This window comes from Sander lucioperca, chromosome 6 (assembly GCF_008315115.2).
Source record: "Sander lucioperca isolate FBNREF2018 chromosome 6, SLUC_FBN_1.2, whole genome shotgun sequence".
Classification (NCBI taxonomy): Eukaryota; Metazoa; Chordata; class Actinopteri; order Perciformes; family Percidae; genus Sander; species Sander lucioperca.
This window is the reverse complement of record NC_050178.1, coordinates 41,324,985-41,336,997: the sequence shown is the minus strand read 5'-3', so window position 1 is coordinate 41,336,997 and position 12,013 is coordinate 41,324,985. Positions and strand designations below refer to the sequence as shown.

The following is a 12,013-nucleotide window of genomic DNA, read 5'->3' as shown; positions in this document are numbered from 1 at the left end:
CTGTTTTGAGTGCAGTTCCCCCACTTGATTAGCTTTGCGGTGCCTGTAAACTTCCTATTGACAGTGTATAAGCCATAGGGGACACGCTGTACTTAAAAAAATAAATAAATAAAAAAATCTTGTTTGTCATTTCGCGTGCTCATAGAGATAGCGTCAAAACTGTTTCCTGTGGTTTCCTGTGGAGAACTGTGGTGTCTCTGTGTGCTGCAATTTACAAATGCACGTGAACACAGTCTGCAGTCTGTCCCAAAAGCAAATGTGCACATAAGCAAACACACACACACACACACACACACACACACACACACACACACACACACACACACACACACACACACACACACACACACACACACACACACACACACACACACACACACCTACACCTGAGTCCTCTTGTCCTTTCTGAACCTCAAGGGAGTGGCCAGACTGTGGTCATCACACCTCAGGGGCTGATGGACAGTTGCTGCCCAGATGATTTAGTGCATCACCTGGTGGACACTGCTAAGAATGAGCACAGCATGATGGGAAACCACATTCACAACACTGGGATGTACTGTCTGATGACCTTATATTCCGTCCATATACTCTTCTGGTTTTGTAGTTTACTTTCACTCATTGGTACATTTTCTCTTTTTGTCCCTGTCAATCTGTGAATAAGCAAGTGTTTATGACATCATGTTAAAAGAAGAAAAATGTCCTAACAGGAAACTTCCTCCCCACCACACACACACACACACACACACACACACACACACACACACACACACACACACACACACACACACCTTTTCTTTGCTTGACTAATATCTAACATCCATTACCATCTTTTTTTTACTTGTTTATCTGCCTTGCCAGTAGACCAGAAGGCTCCATAAGGCAGACAATGAACTTTATTGGATTTAAAGTTTTTATGGTATTAAGTTTGAAGTGTTTTTCTCATTTTGCCCATTTTTTGTTTGCCGGAGAAAGACCTGTGCTCTCTCAGATGCCAGCGAGCAGTATTTTGCTGTGGCAGTCCAGCCTTATCTGCGCTTGAGGTCTGTACTTTAATGGGCTTTATTGATCTAAACAACATCAGGGGTTGCGGTGATGTTATTAAGGCAGAGATAACTTATATGTAATTCCACTCCAACAATATATTAGCCTTTTATTGGTCTAAATAACTTTGCCTTTTAGACAGTAATGCACCAGTAAGTCACAGCAGCTCTTCATGTCGGCAGGATCTTAATAAAGCATTTCCTCTGGACATCCTGCAGCGGAGAGAGTGAAAAACGACAGGTTAAAAGGCATGCTGGGAAGTTTCCATGCCATCACTGTAAATTATCTCTTTTGAATACATAAATAAAGATAAAAGAGAGCTGTGAACGGGAAGGTGGGGGGGATTGGTGGAAGTTTGTACAAACGTGTTCCAGCGTTTTCTCTGTTTCACACATGGAGGTCCTGTTAGAAGGAACACTGCAGGTTCCAAAAGCCAAACTATTAGTAATCAGGGACGTCATTAGGACTGAAAGACTGGGGGGGGGGGCTTAGCCCCTATATTTACTGCTGACATAGTTAGATGTTAATCTGGATTAATCAATTTATTAATTCATCATTTGAATGGTTGGTTACATTAAGATACCGCTATTGGATCTGATAAGTAATATACTATAAACAATTCAGAAACACAACACAACAGTGCATGCAAGAAAAAGGGAAGTGGAAGCATGTATCACACAATATCTGCAATGTGTGTTTGCATGAGCAGGTATAGTAACCACCATTAGGCATGTAAGTGGACATAATGAAAGTATTGATAGATATTAAATGTAGATTTAATACAGAAACGCATTGTTATGACTGTAATGCAAATATCAGAGATACATAATAATGACAATATAGGTCAAGCTTTAGATGTTCCTTAAAGGTTTGTTTCAATATAAAAGAAATGATGCAGCCACAGTTCGATGAATTAAAACTAGAATATATAATGATATAGGCAAATTCATTTTTGTTGTTTATTGATTTTTTTTTCCTGTAGTATTGATTCAAAGTGCATTGTGCGTCTGCAAACGTCTGAATGGACAGTTGCAATATTTCTTTCCTTTCAAGGGCAGCATTATCCAATATTTATACGAAATAACGAACCCATTTATCTGGAAGTGTATTTTCAAGGGGTGGGGGGTAGGGCTTTATAATTTGCAGCTATTTAAAGCCTTGGTTTTGGTAATGAATTATTTTGTCATCTCGACTGTGATGAGATTCATCTTTAATAACTGTAACAATTATTTTATTAAAAAGAGAAGCCATGCATTATGGCTATCTCGCCAAGGTCTCAAGCTGGAAGGAATTCTCATTAAGAGCATTATATTACCCCGGTGTGCTTTCAGTTGGATGTCCCGCTGAAATTACATTAGGTGTCAACAATGTTTGTGTTAGAAGTAAGCAGTCATATTTACAGAGGCTAGCTTTTTCATTTGCTGGCTGACACCGGGAGATGTATTAAAAAAGATACTAATGCTTTGTATCTGATTAAGTCACTTAGAGAGAAACTCCTCTAAAGTGTTGACTTTTAATATGAGGCAAGCACTGCTCTGTAATCACAAAGACATGAATCTTTATTCGGAGATGAGGAACTTTTGATTGCTCTTGATTCTCTTATTATTTAGTTGGCACAAGAGACTGTTCTCACCCCTCATTCCCAACATTTAGACCCTTCCCAAACTGTAAGCATCAGGTTGTTTTTGTCATGACTGATTTATTAGTGTCTTTTCATCTACATCCTGTGTTTCTTCTGATGGTTAGCGTGGTGCGCAACATTGTGTTTTGTTAATGGCTTCAGGCCCAGGGTTGCTGCTAATGACATGGTTGTAATTGTTTGTCAGTGTGATAATGTGTGATTTCCTATTTCCATGTGAAGTTGGACATTTGATGAAGGAGGGATCTTGTCAGGAAGACAAAGTGCTGTCATTTGTCACCAGCTGAATGAGCTTCTCTCCAGACATCCTCTTGGTTTTCAATGGCAATATTATATTCACAGAATATGTCTTTTGGGGGGGGTGGGGGCGCAATTGCTATGATTTCCACATCATTCAGTGCATTGTATAAAAGAGCAAGAAACCTAGATTAAGATTTCAACAAAAAAAAAAAAAAACAATGAGATGAAATGTTTCTCTCAGGTTGTGTTCTGTGCTGACATATAGGAATCTGTTAACTGTATTTCACAGAAAGACGGAAGTGAAATTACTGTGTGTGGTAATCTTTTATTCTTAGTGTTTGCTAGGAGTCATCACTTCCTTAAACTTAACATTTTTAAACTGAGAAACTATTTCATCATCTTCAGAGGAAATAATTTGTCCGTTCATGTCACTGTATTGACAGTTAGGATTTTCTGATTTCATATATAGGAAAGTAGCTTTTACATTTTGTCTCTCTAGTAATATCACAAACTTATGAGGCACATAATTGCAGCAAATGAAGGACAGAATTGTGGGACTGCCTTCATACTTTTCCAAAAATCTTTGATGTAGTCGCCCCTGAACAGACTGCTTCTGTTTCTGATTAGACTGATTCCTTATTGTGGGGTTGGGGGCAGATCCTTCCTAGTTAACAATCTAATGAGCTAAACAAGCCAGACAAAGGAGAGGTATAGTGAATAGGTCTCCTGAGGGAGCTACTTATTGTCACAATTGCCCCTCTGTCTTCTCTTTCCACTCCATATCGATTCATGTCTTCATTGGTTATGCTCTGTCCTCTGTAGCACACACGGGTGGTGTAATCAGCTAAATGTAGTCTCTGCTTTCTTATTATTACCTGGGTGCTTAACACTGGGTTTTTTTTTTTTCCTTCAAGGACAAATGGTATAGGAGAAGGCAGATCCCGTGTGAAGTCCCTGAGCTCTCGCCGAGCGGCAGATCCCTTTTCAGTGCCAGCTGTTCTCTCAGATAGACCAGGCCGTGCTGAAATTCTCTTAATATAATTCTGGGGGCTCAGGAGAATTGTGCAAAACAAGCGTGCCAGCCAGGAGAATGTTGAATTTTTCATCAGTGGGCCTCAACTCGCTGAGTTAGTGGGCAGCGCTCTCATTCATGAGCAGATGTTCAGCGCAGTTACACTCTGCAGTTAATGTGAACTTACTGGCCTCTCTGCCATTGGCTGCAAGGACGTTGGCAGCGACCTGGCATCTGAGAATTACTCCCAGTAAAAGGCGCAGGCCTGGAAAGCGTAGCCCCGGCCTTTTTTAGCCACTTCCCAGCCCAGGAGCTGGATCCTGGACAGGGGAAGGCACTGACAGCCCATCCGTCTTCAGTCCGACAGTGATGAAACACTTGCCACTGTTTGCTTGGGGAATAGCAGTGAAATTCCTGAAGATAATTTTCACACAAGTTGTTCGTTAATTTCTAATGACTTGCTAAACGTGAACCACTTAGCAGGTGGAAAGTACTGTATGTGCATGAAATATAAGTACATGAAGGTACCAGCCCCCGCTGTTAGTATGAAACAGTTTTACATGCAGAGGAATTATTCCAGTACCCTTGAAAGAGGAAATTCATAGGAACAAGGCACCTGTGAGGGGGTAACAGTTTGGCCCTGGTAGGTCTATAGCTGAAACCAGCTGGTGCTGTGGTCAGCCTGGTGGGCTGTATCCTCTCCCCAGCCTGGTACTTCAGACATCTGCATGCCCATGCTGCTCAGCCTGGGTTTGATGTGGCCATACAGATCTGTAATGGTTTCCTTCTAACTAAGCAAAATGCTATTTGATGTAAAGTGCCATTAACTAGTCAGAGTGTGTACGTGACATCAGGTTTAGTAGGCGGCATGCCAATCATCTCGTGTGTGTGTGTGTGTGTGTGTGTGTGTGTGTGTGTGTGTGAGAGAGAGAGAAAGTCATCACAGTAAAGTTGTGCATATGGGACTTAAAACTGTAGAAATGACAAGCTCTTGTTTCCTCTGCACGTCTCATTTTCACTTTGTAATTGGTCGTTTTCAGGTTGGCTTTACGAGAGCAAAACTAATTAGTGTTTCTAAATTCAGCAGGAAAAAAAAAAGTCAGTCGGCTTGATTGTTCTGGTTTCCTCTCCTCTGTCAGGCGCTCAACAATAAAATAAGACTCTAATCATTTTCAAATTGCTCGTATTTTTAAACCCCAGAGCTGAATGTCACTCCCGGTCTCTTGGCATTTTGTTTGGCAAGATCAGGGAACAGTGGTTGCCCTCTCGCCTGTGTGCTCTCTTTGTAATTCGTGGGAAGTTTGGACTTGGAGCCGGTGGAAAAAAAAAAAGCGTTGTGTTTGAGGTGGGGTTGTTTCTGCTTTGATTGGGAACGTCCTGCTGACAGGAGCAGCCTAGCAAGTTTACAGTAGCTGTGACATTGCTGTTACCTTTATTCAAAGTGCTCCAGCTGCAGCGAGCCCTCAGGAAGCCCAGCGCAGGCCCAGCGCAGGCCCACATGGGCGGCTGGCGGCCCACAGAGAGGAGAATGAGCCCTGTTTGGGTTGGCAGACACTCCCCTCTCGGGGAACTTTTGCTGCCTCTGCAGAAAGGCCAGTGGCGACGGCTCTGGTGTGGCGGCGGTGATTCTCAGGACAGGATGGACTTTTTCCACCTCTCCTCCCTTTCAGGAAACACATTTAGCTGTTTCTTCCCTCTGTGTTTGCAAACGGAGGGAAGGAGTTAAGGTGAAGGGCCACGGGGCAGTGGGGCAGTGGGACTGAATGACAGCTCCACTGTAAGAGGCTGAGTGCTAATGTGTGGTGATTTGAAAACGGCAGTTTCATACCCTGAACAAGTTATTTCAGGATACTTGACCTTCATTCATATTGAATAAACACACTTAAAGTGTGCTGTAAAACTTGCACTAGAGCTAGGTGATATGGAGAAAATGAAATCTCACAATTTTTTTTTACCAATTACATCGATGGCGATATTCTAGGGTTGACTATTGGTGCTTTCACAAAATATTTACACAATGCGATTTTTGATAAATAGTCATCAGCAATGTGGATATAATGACTAAGTGTGTAAAGGCAAATAATAGAACAGCTAGAACAGTCTGGTAAGTTCAGAAAATGACATCACTTCACTGTAATGCAGCCTTTAAAATTAGGAAAAGACAAAACTTGTCATATTACGATATCCAAAGTTTAAGACAATATCTAGTCTTGTATATCGATATCAATAAATGATCGATATATTGCCCAGCCCTAACTTGCACTGTTTTTATTTGTCCATCAACACTATAGGGATTCAGCCTTCAGAAACGAGTAATTAAAACGCGCTTGATCTAAGGTCGGGAAGGAGCAGTGTTTAAATGCAATTAGTGCAGTATTCCAATTAATTTGGACCCAGTTACAGTTTTTGTAATGTTTCATTATTTGTTTAATCAAGGGAGTTGTCATTTAAGATGCTAAATATATATCCACATATATTTAAGGGGGGGGGGGGGGCACTGTGAAACCTATTTAATTCTGCTATTATGAATATTCATTTTAAAGTGACTTGTTTTGTGTTCCTCCACTATTACTGTCATACTCTGAGAAGCGTGTGTGTGTGTGTGTGTGTGTGTGTGTGTGTGTGTGTATGCTCACACACATAATCAACCAAAAGGCATCTGTGGTGACTTCACTGTTAGTATTTATTGTGCTTTTTGGCTTTTTACCTTTCCTTTATTGTGTTATATATCTTTTTGTGCATGTTATAGGTTTTCAAAGTGAAAAAGCCCAAAGTCCACCCCAAAGGGACTTACCATCTCCAACAGAAAACACTGTTCACAAACTGCTCCAAACAGCTCTATTATAGTCCAGCCTTTACTTCCGTGACAAGTCACTTTACGTCACTTTGTAACACACGTTATAGAGAGCCGAAGTCACGGCCTTCAACTTCCGGTCCACGGGACCTATCTTTCGAAAGAAATATGAACGGGAGTGAACGGGGAGAGGCAAATTATTTTTTTATCCCATTTGAATTGAGCCATGGATTACAAATATGATGTTCCTCAATTTAAAAGATACTTTTTCAACCGAAGAAAGTCTCAGTTTATTGTTAAACTGTTGAAGTATAAGACAATAATAATAAGATAATATGTAATTAGAAAGACTACACATTTCAATGTCGCATGGATTACGTCTCGCTGAAGCTACGATGTCTGTGTGTATCGTACCGCGGATGTAACGTTACTCAAATGAGCAGTGGATCTTGCTTGTTCCTTTGCTTATCTGCTGAAACACTTCACTGGATAAAACACATCAGGTGAGATAACGTTACATGTGTTGTGGAACAGAGCTAAGCTAGCTAGCAAGTTGAGCATCAAGCTAGGTGATGTAAATTGTGTCCGACGAGAGATGTTGTTCACTGAGCGGTTTCACACAAAACTAAGTGGTCATATGACAAACCTACGGCTAACTGAGACTTTCTTCGGTTGGAAAATTATCTTTTAAATTGAGGAACATCATATTTGTAATCCATTGCTCAATTCAAACGGGATCAAAAAATAATTTGCCTCTCTTGCCATTCTTTTTCCGAATTTAGGTTCCATGCGGTCCACCAGAAGGGGAGGGACTTCGCCTCTCTATAATGCTCGCCTAGCTGTGTGGCACACCCTCAAACCAAGCTAGTTGGAGCGGAGGCCCGAAGAGTTCAGATAGTTGTATTGCCATGTCCAGGAGACAATTTGAAAATTAAACCATGTAAACCTATACTGATATAACCTCTAAATACAATTATGAACCTGAAAATGAGCATAATATGAGGTCTTTAATAAAGGTGATTGTGGAAAAACATTTTTTGTTAATCACCATGTTTCAAATAATTTCCATTGTTTCTCCTCATCCCTTTCTACCACGCCCACCTTCCTGCCTCCTCTCCTTTTCTTCTCTCCTCCCCTTCTACCTGCTCCTCGCCGGTCCAGCTGGGAGACTCCAGTGGTGACATCCTGTGGGGCCAGAGATCAAAGTAAGTACTTCTCATGCACGTCCGTAGACGGTTCAAGTCCGTTAACACAGAAACACTACTCCTGTATTGGCTTTTTGCATCATTACTTTAACTTTTGGACAACCTGGATTTGAATGTCTTTTCAAAGAAGGGCATTATATATGGAAATTGTTATGAGTTTGAGTGCAACTAAATGATAAGGCGGGTTTTGCATAGTAACCGATTTACCTCATTTCCTGCTGCAGTTACATATTTACATCCCATTTGAATGACGCTGAACATGGCGACAATGACGAGGCCGAGTCAGTGCGAGTCCTCTCGGTGTTAAAAGTCGCCTGGGAACCTGAAAAGTAAAGGATCATGTCTGCATCCCCTGACCATCCTAGAAGCCATTACTCCTTGTGTGGTGTATAAACACGTCAAAAACAAACAATGGCCCTGGGCAGACTCCACACCGCAAAACAATCTCAAAGCCTGCATTGTAGTGTAAACAGCAAACATGGCCAACCTTCACGGAGAGCAGACTTCACCTTAAACCCGGTGTTTGTTTTATAGTCCCTGTCGACCTTGGTCAGATATAGTTTACATCTCTTCAGTTCTTTTTCAGGTCGATGTAGCTCAGGTTCTGAGCTGACATTTAGGTTGAGGCTTTCAGTGGACCTTGGTAAAGGGCTATGTTTTTATTTTTATTTGAGGTTCCTTTTGTTTATTATTAAAAGCGATAGTGCGTAGTTTCTGTCGCCCCCATGAGGAATTCTAAGTATTGACAACAACACTGTCCGCATGACGCAAGCCTTCGGTGGTCGCGCACCACCCCCACCCCTCCTCCACCAGTTTCTAGTCGCTGAAGGAGGAAACGGTGGATTAAAGAACACATGATGGACTCTTCAGAAGAGGTAGTTTTTTTATGTCCTCTTCATCTCCAAAGTGACTGTTGCTGTTGTTCGTTCTCAGCGGTGACGTAAAACGCACAACTCGAGTTTCTGCGCGCGAATGTCACCGGACGACACCATTTTGTCAAAACAGCCATACTGAGAAATACAGAGAGAGTTTGGTGGAGTTGATAGGCTTATTTAGCTTTGTATCAACTCATTTGGCAATAATGTAACGGACGTTCATTAATATAAAATAGTTGCCCACTATAGGTTGGAATATATGTTATGTGTATATATAACTTAATACAAATTATTAAAATGTAGGTTTTTGCAGAGATAGGATTGGGATAAAAATAAGCTCTGAAATAGCATTTAGAACATCATGGGACATTACACTCTCTTCAGAAGCCATAGTGATACATTTACATTTGAAATGAGACATTTCTCAGGACAGCTTTTCAAAATAAAAAATGATTAAAAAAAAAACAACTAAATCCATCTGCACTCTTCACATCAAAGGTGGATGACACTGAGAAGATATTCAGGGAAACATCAATGTTGTTCTAAACTGAGTGTAAATACTGCTTTGCTGGGATGTAGATTTCCCGTACAGGGACCCTATGTATCAAGTAATGAATATGCATATTCTTGTTTCATAGACTCTTCTGCCTCTGTGAGCTCTTGCGCACTGAGCCAGGGGTGACTGTAGGGCGATATGTGAACCTGTATTTTTAATAAAGCCCAGCTGCTGAATGATCAAATAGGGTCTCTAATTAAGGCCTGAGTGTACACCCATGTAAAATTCTCTCTGGAATGCTAACAACCTGTGATATTTCCAGAGGAATTTGCTGTGCAGGTCTCAGAGAAGGGAGGAGGAGTTGAGTGTTTGGGGTTCGGCAGGAGGAGGGGCAGTGTTCATGTGGCAAGCCAACATGTTGTTCACATCCGTGTCAGATTGAGGCTAATGAAGGCCAGGCTGATCCTTGGATGCAAGCCTTAAGTAAATGATCCCTCTTTGAATATATTAGAGCCCCCATAGCAGCGTCGTGCCTTCCTGCCGTGCCAGCACTGCTACGTGTTGTCTTGTGGTCTGACGAGGCCGGTCAGAACGGCAGTCACGGTGTTCAATCATGTTGTATACCATCCAGCTCCATTTCAGCAGTGTTGTTACATTGACTTGGTGGTGAGGAACTACACACACACACACTGATCGTTTCCAGGTTAGCGCTTTTGAAAAACAGTTTGATAGTAAATGGAAAGTATGAGTGTTGTGTTATTTGACAATGTAAATGAGCCATCTCAAATTTTTCCCCACCCTCTTAAGAGGGATTGCATTTACATAACAGGCTGGGGTTTGGTACTCATGCAAATTGTTCATGTAGACAACGCTTAGTTTCCCCATTTTGCTGTTATTTTTGAGTTTTATAGAGAAAGAAATAAGTATGTTTATCAAAAATATTTAGCCATAATAAAAATAAAATAGATAACCAAAATAGTATAATAGAAAAATAGAGGGGGAAAGAACTTTTCACTGCAATTTATGGCCACACTGGCACTTTGCATGTAAATGAATCCTAAACGTGTAATTACAAGGCACTTTTGAATATTGATTGGAAAGACAAGGACATAGAAATGAAGCACTTGTGAATGCGCCCGTCCTAAGCTACTGTAACATCCCATTAATAAATACCTTTCTGGCGCTTTAGTGCTGGGCTTGCCTCACACTGAGTGAAACAATGTCGTTTGATTTTCGCTGATATAGCACGTGTACTTCATAGATGGATGGATGGATGGGATGGATCCAATTAGCCATGGTCATTGCTCATGTATTTAAGCTGACAGTGGGAGTCTGGCATAGAATATCCTTGATTTTGGTAGTTCTGTGAAATGCTCCTGCCAGGTACTTTAAAAGCCTCTAAAGAGCACGTTGTTCGGAATGCACCTCTGATGGACATTTGATTTACAGCTGTAGCAAACTTTCTCAATTAGACATGGGAGGGAGATAATTGATTTTCAGTAGTACAATGATGGGGAATACTTAAAGGATAATAAAGTGACCAAGATCCATACCTTTTTCTTTTTCCCTATTATACACAATCAACACACAAATTGTTTCTGACTTTTACTTAAGATGTCATACAGGGTTTATTAGCACATAATGCATCTTTTAATACAGAGCACTCACATTCTACAGCCTACACGCCACACATTTGCAGCAGGACTGATGGATTATGACACCAGCTGCACAGGTGCGCGTAGTGTCTCAGAAGGCCTCCTGACCTTCCACATGATCTGTACCATGCTGGCTTGTTTGTGAGCGCGAGCCCCTGTTTGTAAACACGGGACAGAAGGATGAGAAGTACATTTGCCCCCGCTCGCGCTCAGCTTGCAGACAGGCACCACGCAACGTGACAAGCAACAGATGTGTCACACAGGCTGAAATCAAAACAGCCGTCCAGCATGGAGTTGTGCTCACCATCAGACGTGGTTGCTGTGATGAGGCGGGGAGGCAGCGAGCGCTGCTGGCAGATGAGACAAGGCAGCGCCTCTGCTGCTCCCAGCTTCCTGTCTGGGAGAGGACAGGCCTGTTTGTATGCTGCTTTGACACTCCTAGTCACTTTGTCATCTGGGTGCTTGCTGCTGCTCTGATCACATGTACACGCTGCATTCAAAGAGCGTCATATCAGCCGTGTGACAGGTAGGCTCCCAATGAGACAACAGCCAAAGGGGGATGTCCTTTTCGATACGCTGTGTGAGTACAAATGCACAGTGCGCTAAGACAAAATAACATCACATGACATCATTCTGAATGCTCTTTATGTTTTCTCTTTTTATCCAGTTTGGAAAGAAGTTTGTAACACAGTGTCGTTTTTCAGAACTGTCCTGCAACAGAATAGAGAGGCCTGCGCAGAGAGGCGGGGACCAAAGTCACACTCGGCTCAGCCATAATGTCCACTTCATGCAAACTGATTGTTGTGTTTGACAGCGGCAGTAAAAGTGCAGCAGGCGTTCGCTTAACACAGGGAACATGTTAATGACATTCTCTGTAGCTTAATCTGCCTATTGCCGCTGCCCCGTAAGCAAATAGTGTGGCCACATGTTGAGCTTTGAGGGGGGAGAAATTGGAATCCATCATCAGAACAAGTGAATGAATGAAGGTGCAGCAACAGCTGCTTGACTGATCATGTACTACAGACTGTCACCCCACATCTGTTTACCGCTCCGACA

At 41.9% G+C, this 12,013-nt stretch overlaps 1 protein-coding gene across 11 annotated transcripts in view; it reads left to right on the top strand.

Annotated features, from left to right (window-relative positions):
* foxp1b (forkhead box P1b) overlaps positions 1-12,013 on the top strand; it is a 169,590-nt gene that overhangs the window by 30,462 nt on the left and 127,115 nt on the right. For 8 of the 11 annotated variants that reach the window (XM_036001752.1, XM_031280555.2, XM_031280564.2 and 5 more), the window contains one exon: positions 7,888-7,931. The exons of the other annotated variants lie outside the window; for them this stretch is intronic. The gene's annotated coding sequence lies outside the window, so the exon portion shown is untranslated. The remainder of the gene's footprint in view (positions 1-7,887; positions 7,932-12,013) is intronic. 11 annotated transcript variants of the gene reach the window in all.